General features: G+C 43.8%; 1 protein-coding gene across 4 annotated transcripts in view; it reads right to left on the bottom strand.

Annotated features, from left to right (window-relative positions):
- WIPF1 (WAS/WASL interacting protein family member 1) overlaps positions 1 to 12,764 on the bottom strand; it is a 55,900-nt gene that overhangs the window by 25,355 nt on the left and 17,781 nt on the right. For 2 of the 4 annotated variants that reach the window (XM_083842057.1, XM_083842058.1), the window contains exon 2: positions 9,517 to 9,629. The gene's annotated coding sequence lies outside the window, so the exon portion shown is untranslated. Of the gene's footprint in view, positions 1 to 16; positions 9,495 to 9,516; positions 9,630 to 12,616; positions 12,639 to 12,764 lie in introns of those variants that run through there. The other 2 variants (XM_083842059.1, XM_083842061.1) reach the window with 2 other exon arrangements.

The raw sequence follows: 12,764 nt of genomic DNA on the forward strand, positions 1-12,764 counted from the left end.
CATCGTATTTCCTCACCTGTTCTTCCTTGTGCAGATTTTGTGTTCACAAAACACTGTTCCTATAAGAAAGTTCAAGAGCTCCTCTCCAATGGGACTGCTTTTTCCAGTGCCTCGCCTCATTCCTACGGAGGTGACCGCTCAGTGCCACGGGGCAGTTCAGCAGCACACACTGAGCTCCGCAGCTTTCTCTCACAAACTTTAGCAGCCTCAAGGTTGAAGAGCTGTTGGTAGGGTGGACAGCCTGGTTCAGAAATTAAGGTTTTATCAGAATTGCCTCCAGCTTCACTCAGCCCTGAATCAGAAGAAAGCACAGGACTAAGTGATCCACCTGAGGAGCAGGACTTCTGCCAGCACCAGATCTGTGAGCATATCCTCACCAGGCAGTGCTGCTCAGCTTTCCGACATGGGAAAATAACTTCCTCTCACATTGGCTTCCCTGCCTTTCCATCTGAGCATATATAGCATATTGAGCTCTCTCTCTGTTTTTTAGGATGCTGCAGGTCTGACCACTTGTTTACTTTGTGGAGCATGAAAGAAATTCTTCCATTTGAATCAAATTGACAGAAGTCTGGAGGACTTGTTTTCCCTTCTCCACCGTTTCATGGTAAAACAGGCCAAAAAGTGTCAGGAATTAGGAATTAGCCTGAATGTTTTCTTGGACAGCTGCGCTGTTGCAACTTTGAGCCAGCATGGAAAGAAGTCACAGGAACTCAGTTTGGTGAGAGAGCCCCGGGATGTTCCTGGGGGACTTCTGCTGGCCACGGCTGCCCACTGGCATGCCACGGGTCCCCTCAGCAGTGGTGGCTACAAGCAGGGGGGCTTCTCTCCCTGCTGACCCCGAGGCTGGGCTGGAAGGCGGCTGGCTGGAGGTGCAGGTTGTGTGGTGGCAGCTCCAGGACACCCCAGCGCACCCCATCCCACGCCCAGGGCACGGCAGTCGCAGCGCTGCGACCTGCGTAGCTCCGCTCCCGAGGCTGCCCTCGCTCTGAGCAGCAGGAGGACAGGCAGCCGCAGGGGAAAGGAAGGATCTTACTACGCAAAGGCACATGGAAAAGGAACAAGGATCTCACGCTGTCAGATTTTACTTCTCCATAGGCCTAAGTCTAGAATTTAACTGGCTTTAGTTTTCCAATAGGCTTTTTAAAGTGTTTTCTTCATCGCAACCAGCTAAGTCTTACTAAACCTGCAGTGAACTGTGACTGGTCTGCTACAGCCAGCATCTATAAAACGATATTAAAATGGTGACTACCTCTAAAGGGGAAATATCTGAGGCACATCAGGGCCAGGCATATGGAATCAATTTAAAACTCTGTTTTCCAATCCCTCTCTCTTGTAAATATTGCAGTGCTCCTATAAGGATGTTGAAAAACTACAGTGTTCGGCGATTAGTTCAGATTTCACATCAAAAGCCCAAACAAAAATCTAAGCGGCCGGGGCAGTCAGCAGGGAAAGACAAGCACACAAGCAAGAGTGCATTAGAGTTTTTACAGCCCAGGTGTCGACATGAATTAGAAGGTAACTCAAATACCTGTCATTAGAGGAGCAATCAAAGACTGATCTGTCCAGAGTGTGGGAAAAACAAAACAAAGCACAGCCCCAGATCTGCGTAACGTAAGGCAGCCCACTCAGCCACAGACAGTGCAGAAAAACGAACGCTGCCCCAGTGCCAGATTACCGTCAATAAAAGCCTCTGTTCAGTGTAGCAAGCCCCATAAATCAGTTTTGTGAGAAACAGGTGACCGGGTCTGGTAGAGATTTTAATTAAAAAGAAAAAAAATATTTTCCATCCAGAGAGTTAATTTTGGATGAATGTGAAGCTGCGAAGTGCTGAGACTCCAAACCTCGTTTAAGATGGGTGGAGTTGGAGAGTCTGATTTTACTCTCGTTACAGTAAGCGGAACGGCTCAAGCCAACTTTCAGAGGGGGCTGGATGAGACCCACGGCACCTCATGACTGCTGAAAGCGTTTGAGCTGATTGGGATGAACGGACCTAAAGATTAAGAAGAGCACACCCCAAGAAGTCTGTAGACTTTCTCTGCTGTGCACAGCCGTGCACTGTAGCTTGGAGTTAGTCATGAAAGAGATCATTTGTGAGGCCGTGAATCACATTTGCACATAAGTAATGCATTTGAGGAATGTCGCAGTCAGCAATCCAGGTTCATGTTGGCTCCCACAACACCGTCTTGTGGACACATAAGGCTGGTGGGGCAAGGACCACAGCCACAACTTGCACAGAAATGCCATCACTTGAGTTTGGCACCGCTGGCATCCTGCTTCATCAGTCTGGGAAGAGCAAGCTTCGAGATGTACTCTCATCTGCCTCAACAGACCGAGACCTACCAAAAAACCCCTTGTAACTTTCCCTTTGGGCCCCGCTCACAGACCACAAACTGAAAAGAAAGTCACACCAGACCTTACAGACTGACTAAATACTAAATGTGGACTCATTCTGCATATGACTTATATCCCATGTTTGCACATCTTTTCTGACCTCTGATGCAAAAAGCATTTGATCTGCCATTTAAATGCTTATTTCAATAATACAACTATGGAAAGTCAAGTTCCTTGTAGACTCTGCTGGGCTGTTGCAAAACAATTGCTCTTTTCTAATTCCCAAGGGGATTAATGAAAGTTTGCAAAGCAAGGTAATAATGGATTATTCTTTTTTTTAGGTTATTAAGGTATAAATGAATATATATAAAAAAATATACCATTACTTTGAATACGTAAGGGTTTTAAGTATTTACTACGATTGGTAGTAGTAAGCCCCCAAACCCTGAAGCATTCTGAAGCTGGGCAGTGTACACCGGGTATCTGCACATTCAGGGAGCTGGATGACCAAGTGTCCATTTGCACAAGCCATCAAAGCAGCTCTCAGCATCCGTTCTTGCTGGTTTGGAAGAGGGCCTCTGCCCTCTGAGGTTTGGCCTGCTGTGTACTTTGTATTAAGTCTCAGAAAGCTTTCAGATGGGCTGCTATGGTTTCAATAATTACTTTAAAAGGTTTTCAGCAATATAAAAACAAATCTGTGGATGGGACTTCAAAATCAGGATGGAAATAATAAAAGGGAGAGTAAAGTGAAGGCAAAAAATAATCTGAAATAAACAGGGTCTGCTTTAGCAAGCAGTCCCCCTGTCACCTCTTCTGCATGCTGGAGCCAGCCTTAGCTCACCCCAAAGTAGGCGGATACTGGGGCCAAAAGGTGACCATCTTTCCAGAAGGGTTTACAGAACTTTAAAAACTATGTCCAAAGCAATAAAAACAATAACAACAACAACGACCAAAATAAAACAAAGCCCAAGGTGCATTAAGGCAAAGAGAGACATTTGAACTTTCAATGTGCTACCCTACAAGTTTTGGGTTGAACTGGTTGCATTTAAAAACGCCAAAGAAAAGCAAAGGTGCGACTGAGAACACGCTATTTCAGGTGTGAATTTACATACTCACTTAATATTCTGTCAGTACTGGCAAATGATGTCTCACTCTAATCCATTTAAAAACAAGTCCAAAATGTTACATTCCTGCACCATCAGATTATTTGCTTGGCTGGAATCCAGCAAGAAACTTCTCTTGCAACTCATTCCAGAGAAGCCGATAGAAGAAGCAATACATTATTGCTATTAAAATATTGTACAATAAGAAAAGTCAAAAAAAACTTTACATGGCTTGTACAAAACTAACAGACCAGGTAACCACTAAGTAAAGTACATTTAAGGTTGCCATTATCTCTGTATTGTTTAGTTCTTCGTATTAGATAAAAATTCTACCAAATCAGACCGTCTTTTTCTCAATAAAAAAAGCAAAAGCCAACAACATACGTTTTATAGTATACCCATATTCACTGTGTAAATCCCTTGCCTTTAAAATCAAGCTTTTCTTACTGTAGTAATAAAGTCTATTTTTTTTTATGTGAGTAAAAGATGTATCAGATTTACTTAGCTGATATGAACTGCATTAGTTTCACTCCAAACCTACAGAGACCTGAGGAAGATGCAGTCCAAGAGTAGTAATGTGAATATGCATGGTAAATGATGAGGGCTGCTCTAGGAGTAAAGCAGCCTACCAGCAGGGCAGAAGGAGAACTCTTCCTCCTGCGATACTGAACCCATCACGTGCCTTGCTCTGAGCTGGCCAGCACTTCCCTGCCTCCAAGACCGGTTACTGGACAAAATGAAGGGCTACCAAGTGGAGATACATACAGAAAGCACGCGGAGGATCTCCTGCTCCATACCAGCTTCATGGGAAGAGCAGCTCCAGAGAGAATTAGTGGTTTGGTGACTGCCCTGCGGAAGGTCACCCCTAGTCCAGGGGCCAACCTGGGGGCTGGGTGGAGGAGCAGAGGCCTGGAGACACCATCACTGCCCGGCCAGCTGGGAGATGAGCTCCAGATCAGCCTCGTGAATTGAAACCACATGAGGGAGGTGGAACGGGAGGACTGGTGTTTATGGAGATCGCCTGGCAAGGATCCTGAAGCCCTGGGCTGCTATTTCAGATTCTCATTCAGGGAAGGACTGGTGGAAGGGCAGACCTGAAATTCTGCCTCCTCTATTCGCCTTTAGTTTGGCTCTGTGTGAAGCAATAAAAATCTAACCCACAGCATGCTGAATACCTCTCCATGCATAATAGGAGTGACCTTAGCTTTCAGCATCTGAGTCTGCGTGTGTGCAAGTCACCCGCAGTGCTCATGTACTGCTCCTCTCACCGACAGTTTCCATTTGGTGCGATCTGGAAAACATCCTGAGTAATACAAGGATGAATTTCTCTGTTAAGTATTTCCAATGCTGCCTTCTGGCAAGAAAAAATGTCAAGAGTTACTTGGAAAAGGAAGGTACAGCTAAGAGATGTTTCAATTACTGTATAAATAAGCTGCCAAATACAAAGAGTAAAATTCAGGCAATACTAGTAATTCTTCGTATTTATACCACCATAAGCTACGTGGAGATCAGAGTGTTGACCGACCACAACTACATTTTAATTCACTTACTGGCACACAGCTTTAACAAAACTAACTCAAAATAACTTTGAAAAGCCATTTTTACACACATCTTGGAGCTCGGTCTACTCTTGCAGCAGGACTTGACTGTATGCAATAAAGCCCCGTGAGGTGCGATAACACTGAAACAGCATGTTTGGTGTTTACACCTGGCACTTTAACTGAACACTCAGCCTTGACATTGGGATTATGAAATTTGCACATATGCACCTGGGTACTCACAGGAGACATCTGCAGTGGATGATGCCAGTGTAAACACCCACAGCAAGGGCACACAGTTATGTTGTCTATACTTAACGTTTTCCTTGTCCAGTTAAAAGCCCCATAATTAAAGATAGTTTCTGAAGATTTCATTTATGACATATGCTTCTCCACTTATTTTAGCAATTTAATAGATGACAAGGTACACATTCTGTTTGGTATCATTCCGTGGTCCTTTCAACTCAGAGCAATTCTAACGTTACATTAAAGACCAACTCAGACTCTGAATTCAGATTTCCTATTTTACTTGGAGAGGCATTAAAGCCTCTATTTGTGTTTGTTGGTATAGTACAGTATTCAACAATGTATTTTCAAAAAAAGAGACAAGTAGGAAGCTAATTTTATATCCTTTCAAAATCTGAGACATGCAGAGATTTCTATCTCAATCGGGATTTCTATTTTTTAAATAATGATCAAAAATAATTTCAGTTTAACTGAACTGAAATTTTATTTTTTTGTTCTTCGGAGTGAAAATTTCAGCAGAGCCTACATTTGCTGTAGGTATTCAAAATGTTTTTTAAAAGGTAATTTCAAAGCTTTCTAATTTTGAAATTTAAAATGTGTGCTGAATTCACCTTTAATCTCAGGAAGAAAAATGGTTTTGATGAACCGATTGTTTTAATTTAAAAAGCATTTCAATAAAAAAGTCCTGAAAAACAATAATGGCAATCACTAACTTTGATATCCAAAGATAAATTTTTAAACTTAAGCATCTAACTCCTATTTATAGAGTCTCAGGCTTTCATGCTCCACTGCTGCACTGATATGGTGCTGCTGACCCAGTGCAGAGCTGACTGCCCGAATCCATCACCACCTGGTACCGGCAGGGACATGGGCTGCGTTGGTGCCACTGGTGCACGAGCAGGGGGCCCCAAGGTCCTGTAAAGGGGACTAGTTTAAAGCATGGCACAAGTCAAACCAAAAGCAACCAAGGACAATGAAGTATAACACACCCTTCTGCTCTCCTCCACATCTCCGATTACAGAAGTCTTTGCTCCAATTTATTTCACTTTGGAAACAACTTTTTACAGCTGCAGATGGCAAACACTGAGCTAGTGAGTGAAGAAGAGAAGCTGGAAAGAACGATTATTAATGGATTCTGCCAAGAAATAAAGGCAGGACAACGTCTTTCATGGATTAATGGCAAGCACTAGCCAACCCTCCCCCAGACTAAGAGGAGGCGTGCTCTACAGCACCCTCCTGGGAAGGGAGCCGCATAACCTGCTGCAGCATCCCCATGGGCCACAGCTCAGCACCATGCTCCGTTTGTGAAGCTGCCAGAGCCCACACATGTTAAGGAGAGCCTCTGCCCAAGTCACTGAAAGCTAAAAGAATGCAATCTCAAGCTACTGTCTGCGGTGTATTTTAAATATTTCTACTCCAGCCGTTTTCCATCACCTCCGACAGCCAGGCGCTCTGACGCAGTGAGTGCGCTCAGGGCGAAGCCTCGTGCTGGGCCTCAGGGCGCTGCGCTCCCTTCACGTGTCGGGTCGCATCTGGCAGCCGGCGCAGGTCCCTTCCTACTCTGGTGGATGTGCGAGGCAGGTGGCTCTGCCAGAGGGCCGAGGTGAGATTTTGCCTGCCCTCCCCAGGACCAGGTACCCCCAGGTACAAGGCCAGCACCTCATCTCCTTCCTAGCAGGCAGCTCTGAGCCCACCTGCTCCACAGCCTGTGCAGGAACCCACCGGGAGCCCTGGGATTTTAGAGGCAATTTGCCTCCTTGCAAGAGTAGATGTAGCCAAGCTCCTGTTGGTATTGAGAATACAACTTTTTGCATAGGTAGTAGTAGTTCGGTGCTGTTTGATCTAAACCAGTTTGTATGGCATACCGCCCCCATGAAAAAAACATCCCCACAAACCCAAGAGCAGCCACATACCATCATTTATCACTTGTGTTTCCTCTTCAGAGCATACTTCATTAACAAGTCCTCTTACTCCACATGACTGTTCAAATTCATCCTCACTAATGCCAATCTACCAAAAGCTCAGAGGAGAAAACTTCAGGCTGGTCTGCTCAGTGCAGCTGCCCTGACACAACAGGTATTGGAGGCTGGCAGCCAATTTCCGTTTTAATTTCTTTGTAGTAAGAGTGGCTGTCCCAGTTGTTAAACCCTAGGTAAAGTTAGCATCACATCTGTTGAATCCTTTAAAACACAGTTGAAACCTTGTTCAACCTGACTGAACGGTTTGGCTAGCTTACACAGGGCAGAACCAAATTGGGTTTATTTTAAGTAAGTTTGGAGACTACATTTAGCATATGACAGACTGAAACATGACTCTTACCATCTCTGTTTCCAAAACCAGAATTAGTAATTAAATGTAGAGTTAAGAACCACTGCAAATTTGAGGCCATAAGCTTCCAGATAAAAAGCGCATTTTTTCAGAACTGAGACATAAGAAACTCAGAAAAAAATACATCTGGATCAAATCCACAGCTGGAAGGAAGCTTTATGTTAGTTTTATCAGGTCATAAGACATTATTACTCTCATGAAGTCTACGGTCTCTTTTCAGCTTTGGTCCTGATGACCAGTAGTCTTCAAACAAGTGATATTGCAGGGATCACTGTTTTCTTCTGTATCTGTCAACGTGCCCGTTTCACAGGCCAAACCTGCAGCCAAATGCTGTTTCAGGTGAGCCCTGACGCATCAAAACTTGCTATTAGGAAACTCTGTTCAACGCAGATCAAATTGGATTTGCACAGCCGGTGTGCATGTAAAGTTTGCCATTAGTACCAGAGTTTTTTGATCCATGATAAAAATGAGCTGTTTGCTGTCTTCCCACAACTATTCGCCCAAGAAAGCAGCACAGCCTAGCTTTTCTGGTCTCCCTTTCACACCATGAGCAGACCGGGTGTTTACCTCACCAGCTACTCTTGATAACGCTGTCACAGTACACAGCATAATGAACTTTATCTGGTGATGCTCAAATGAGAAAAGCAAAATTTCACGTAACTCAGGAGCAACACGTACCTGCCCTCTCTGTACCATACATATGAAACTGTTTGTTGCCTTTAAAATAACTAACCAGATTTCATCAATAACCAGAGAAATTTAAAGTTACTGCCAACAAGGAGACTGAAATACAGAATGACAGGCTGGAGGAGGGCATCTACCCTTCTCCTTCCTCTGAGGTACCATTGATGATCGTTATACCATTCCTGTCAGGTATTTATGTCTTCTCTTCTCAAAAATCTCCAGTGAAAGAAATTCTGCATATCCCTCAGTAATCTATTCTAGTACTTCTTTAGCCTTACAGCTAGCGAAGTTTTTCCAAGTACCCAATCTAAACCTCCTTTGCTGTAATTTCATCTGCTATTTCTCATTCTATTTACAATTGGTGTGCAGAATAATTTATTCCCTTCTTCACAGCTACCCAAAAACTGTTTACATGTCCTTCTGACCTCCTCTTCCTTAGGACAAGCAATCATATTTCCTTCAGTCTTTCCTCCTGGGCTGTATTTGTTCAGCCTCTGAGCACTGTTGCTGTTCCTAGGACGTTACACGATCCCACATTGTCACATTGGAAATGTAGGATGGAAACATCTTGATCTCAGTATTGTGTTATACGTTTCTTTGCAGTATTCACTGTACTAATTTTAAATCAAATATAAACGTTAATTTAAAAATATTTGTATTCTCCATATATGCAGGTCTCCCTTCTTCAAACAGGTAATCCTTTCTAACCCCCGTGTCCAAAGAAGTATGTTTGGCTACTGAGCCATCCATGTTGTACCATCTTTTTCAGTCCTCAAACATGGAATAACTAGTATTAGGAGGCTTTGCACCAGTCCTCATCCTGCGGTAGTTCAGAATGCTTGGTTTGAGTTGTGTGTGGAGCCACAAACTAAGTTTGTCAAGTCGTGAGACTAACTCCTCCCTTGCTCATGTCCCAGCCCTGGCACCCAGATTTCTCCAGGCTGTGGTTTCCGAAGCAAGTGCAACCTAAGACAGTTACACCTGACATTAGGAAAGGAAAGGTGTGCCATGTCAGATCACAATGGTAAACCAGCATTGCTATTAATCCTACATGGAAAAGAATTGGTTTTGGAAAAAAAAAAAAAACTTTTTTCACAATCACCACATTGCAAATAAAGACACCTTTAATAGTATTGATGAGATGGCCCTGTGCCTTCCAACTGATATAGGCCTTTTATAGCTGGGAGATTACACGTGCTGCAGACCGGTTTCCCATGCCACTGCGCATGCAGTAACACCTCCCCACTCCCATTGTCCCCCCCATGCAGACCCTGAGGGCTCTGTACCTCCTCAGCAGCTGGAGAGACGCTCGGGCAGAACACGAGGCCTGGCAAATTCACTCCAGAACGCACTTGCTGAAGTTAATTAGACACAATAACATTTCCCAGGACGTACATTCCTGCAAGGAAGAAAAAGACACCATTATTAATTGCAAAACTGAAATGGTGGGGACCATGGAGCCTAGGTATGTAACTGCTGGACACTTCCTTGCTTAAGTAGAAATTCTGCGTGAGAAACTGGCCGTGTGTAAAAAGGAAGCTGTCTCCATCTAAAGAAGAAAATGAAAGGCAAATACACCATTTGTTCTCCTAGTATCATTTGCTGAAGCCAAAAGGCCCAATTTGTTTTCAAACAAATTTGAGATAATAGCACTGACTTCAGCAGAGCATCGTAAAGGCCAGTATAAATGGTGGAATGAAAGCAGAAAAGCCTTAAAAACATACGTGGATGGATACAGAAGGAAGACTGAATGGAGCTGTCTACTGTGCCTCTTAAAAGAGCCATGGTTTCCTGACCAGCTTTGTAGTAAAGAGATTCCAATAGTTTAGGCTAGAGAAAAATGCATACAAAAGCTAAAACAAATAAACCAAACAAAAGTAAAACCAACCTCCTTCAACCTCTAGATGCTTTTAACAGCTAATTACAGAAATGATTTGCAGAACTTGCCTTCGAGTGAGGGGGAGGAAGGGGGAGGGAATGGCCAGCACGACATGAGAGAGATGTGCTGCAAATGATGTCTCAGCAAAAGACACCCTTGTCCATTTGAGGTACTTGACAATAAAAAACAACGACGTGCCTTTAACAATCCAGTCAATTTAAAGGAAAATGCAAGAACGGTGCCCATTCAGCATTTTATGGGTTTACTTACATTGAGAGATCAAAGTCTCCAGACTCCAATTCCTCACTGGTACAAAACCTGTGCCTGCACTACGCGGTGAAATGAAACCCACAAGGGGATCCTGCAATAAACTCTCTGAAGCTGCCTGTACAGTTCAGGTTTGCATTAGCTGGCGTTACAGATTTTAACTCACATTTTCCCCTGCAGAGCAGGACAACGTAGTGCCGTGGATCCACGTGCACTGGGGACATGAAGCCCCAAGAGCAATGTGGCGCAGCAGCTTTTGGGGAGCATCACCGGCTGGATGTTTAGGTGGTGCTGTGTGCATTCTGTTTTTCTGTTTATTTGCAGAACTAAGGCAAATTTAAAGTGGATTTCATCTAACTTTGAAGCTATCTCAGACTTACAAAGATTTACACTAATACTTCCCATGGAAAAGAAACCTAAAGGAATCATTAAAAAACAAAAAGCAAGCAAACAAACACCCCCCCACCCCCCAAAAAAAACAACCAAAAACCAGAAAAAGGAACGTTTCTTCCGTAGGTGTTACGAACATGTCCACACACATACAGCCAATTCCCCTTCCTTCCCAACTTCAGTAAAAGAGCAGTTTTTTCCCTGAGCACAGAATTTGACCCCATCTGGTTCCATTTTTTACTATTTTCTTCTTTTGGTTTCCTTCTCTCTCATTCCAAGCCATATTTATTTCCTTTTGTTTAGTCTGTACTCTTTATTCCCTTTCCTCCTTTTGCAGATTTCTTTTTTAATTTGTTTGGGAAAGAAAAATTCTTGCCCTGGCTTTCCTAACACAAGCTGGTGCAAGGGGCCCGCTCCGAACCCCCTCTCCTATGCTCTCCCCCTCCTCTGTCAGTCCTGGCTGGCTGGGCTTGCTCCTGGTACACGAGGAACAGCAGTGGGCTTTATTTATTTAGAAAAGTGTATCCGTTTATTTTTGAATTCACTTTCAAATACCAAATATATTATTTACAAGCCATTTTATTTAGCTTAAAACAACTCCTAATCTGTACGAGATGAGCCACTATAAAGCAGGATTAGGCTGAAATTAAAATGTCTGCAGTTGGATTTTACTAAATTGGTTTTAAATCACATTCTTAGTTATACAGCAGAGTTGAGTTTCAGAGTTGGGGGTTAGAAACCCTAACAAAGCAGAAAGACTGATCTGAGACAGAACTGTGGCACTCTGCAAAATCTGCTAGATTTGCAGAAGCAGAGGAGCCTGGCTAAGGCTCGAGCCTTGCTTTTAAAACTCCAGAGCTCAAAACTTGACAGCCGGCTCTGCAAGGCTGCTATTTCCAAATAAAAGCATCCCTGCCCTCAGCCCGGGCTACACTTACAGCGCTGGGCTGGGTGCAGGGTCCCTGCAGCAGGACCCATCCCCGTACCCAAACACCGGCCTCCCTGCAGGGCTCGCCCCACATTGCAGTTACCGCTGTGCTGCCCGGGAATGCCAGGTGCTGTCGCAAAGGATGAAGGACCATGTTTTTGCTGAAGTTCATATGCACAAGAGGGAAGAGGAAAGATTTTCTTTCATTCATATTCCCCAGATCTTTCCCATTAGAAAGATAGAGACGGAGAGCTGCTCAGTTAACCTTCCACCACAAGCTGTATTTCAGAGTCTGTAACGTGCTACTAAAATATTCTGCATTTTATCCTCTTGAAGTTTCTTTTTACCTTTCCCTCCAACTTTGCATTAAAAAATGAATCACAATTTTCTTGCAACATTTAAAAATAACAACCGTACTTTTTCTGTAGGAATACAAAATGTACACCCCACCAAACACGCTCGCTTTGAGAGCTCCAAGCGCTCCAGCACCAAACTGGTGCTGTTTCTTTCCCAACACAGTGGGTTTCCAAGCCAAAAAGCCTCCAGCACAGAAAGGCGGAGATGGAATTCCTCAACAGACGTTGTAGGGAACGAGAGAAAACCTTACAAAGAGACTGCACCAGTAAAATCAAACAGAACAGTTAGAGAGTCAGCACCAGCCAAAACAAACAAAACAGATTTCTCACTGTAATCAATAGCTTTAACCTGTGTTTGAGAAAGCACTTTCTGGTATTTATTAACACTGAACCCTTCTATGAAACATCCAGACCTTTTGCTGATTATATGAGAAACTTCACCCAGTCAGAGAAAATTTTGTTCGTATTTCTAACCGGATTCAGCTCCACGCTGCTGTTGTATAGCAGGGCAGGCTCCAAGCTTCTCACAAACAGGGCTAACTCAGAGAAAAGCTTCCTACTTTTACCTTTGTAAGGTCCTGCTGCGGAAGCCCACCTCGCGCACTCGCTGCTAACACGACACAAGCCGTGCTGATGGCTTTAGCCCCCGCTCCACCAAAACTCAGTGAAAAAACATACGCAGAACCCCTGTAGGATGGTTAAAAAGACATTTAT

The sequence above is a fragment of the Anser anser genome, assembly GCF_964211835.1.
Source record: "Anser anser genome assembly, chromosome: 6".
Classification (NCBI taxonomy): Eukaryota; Metazoa; Chordata; class Aves; order Anseriformes; family Anatidae; genus Anser; species Anser anser.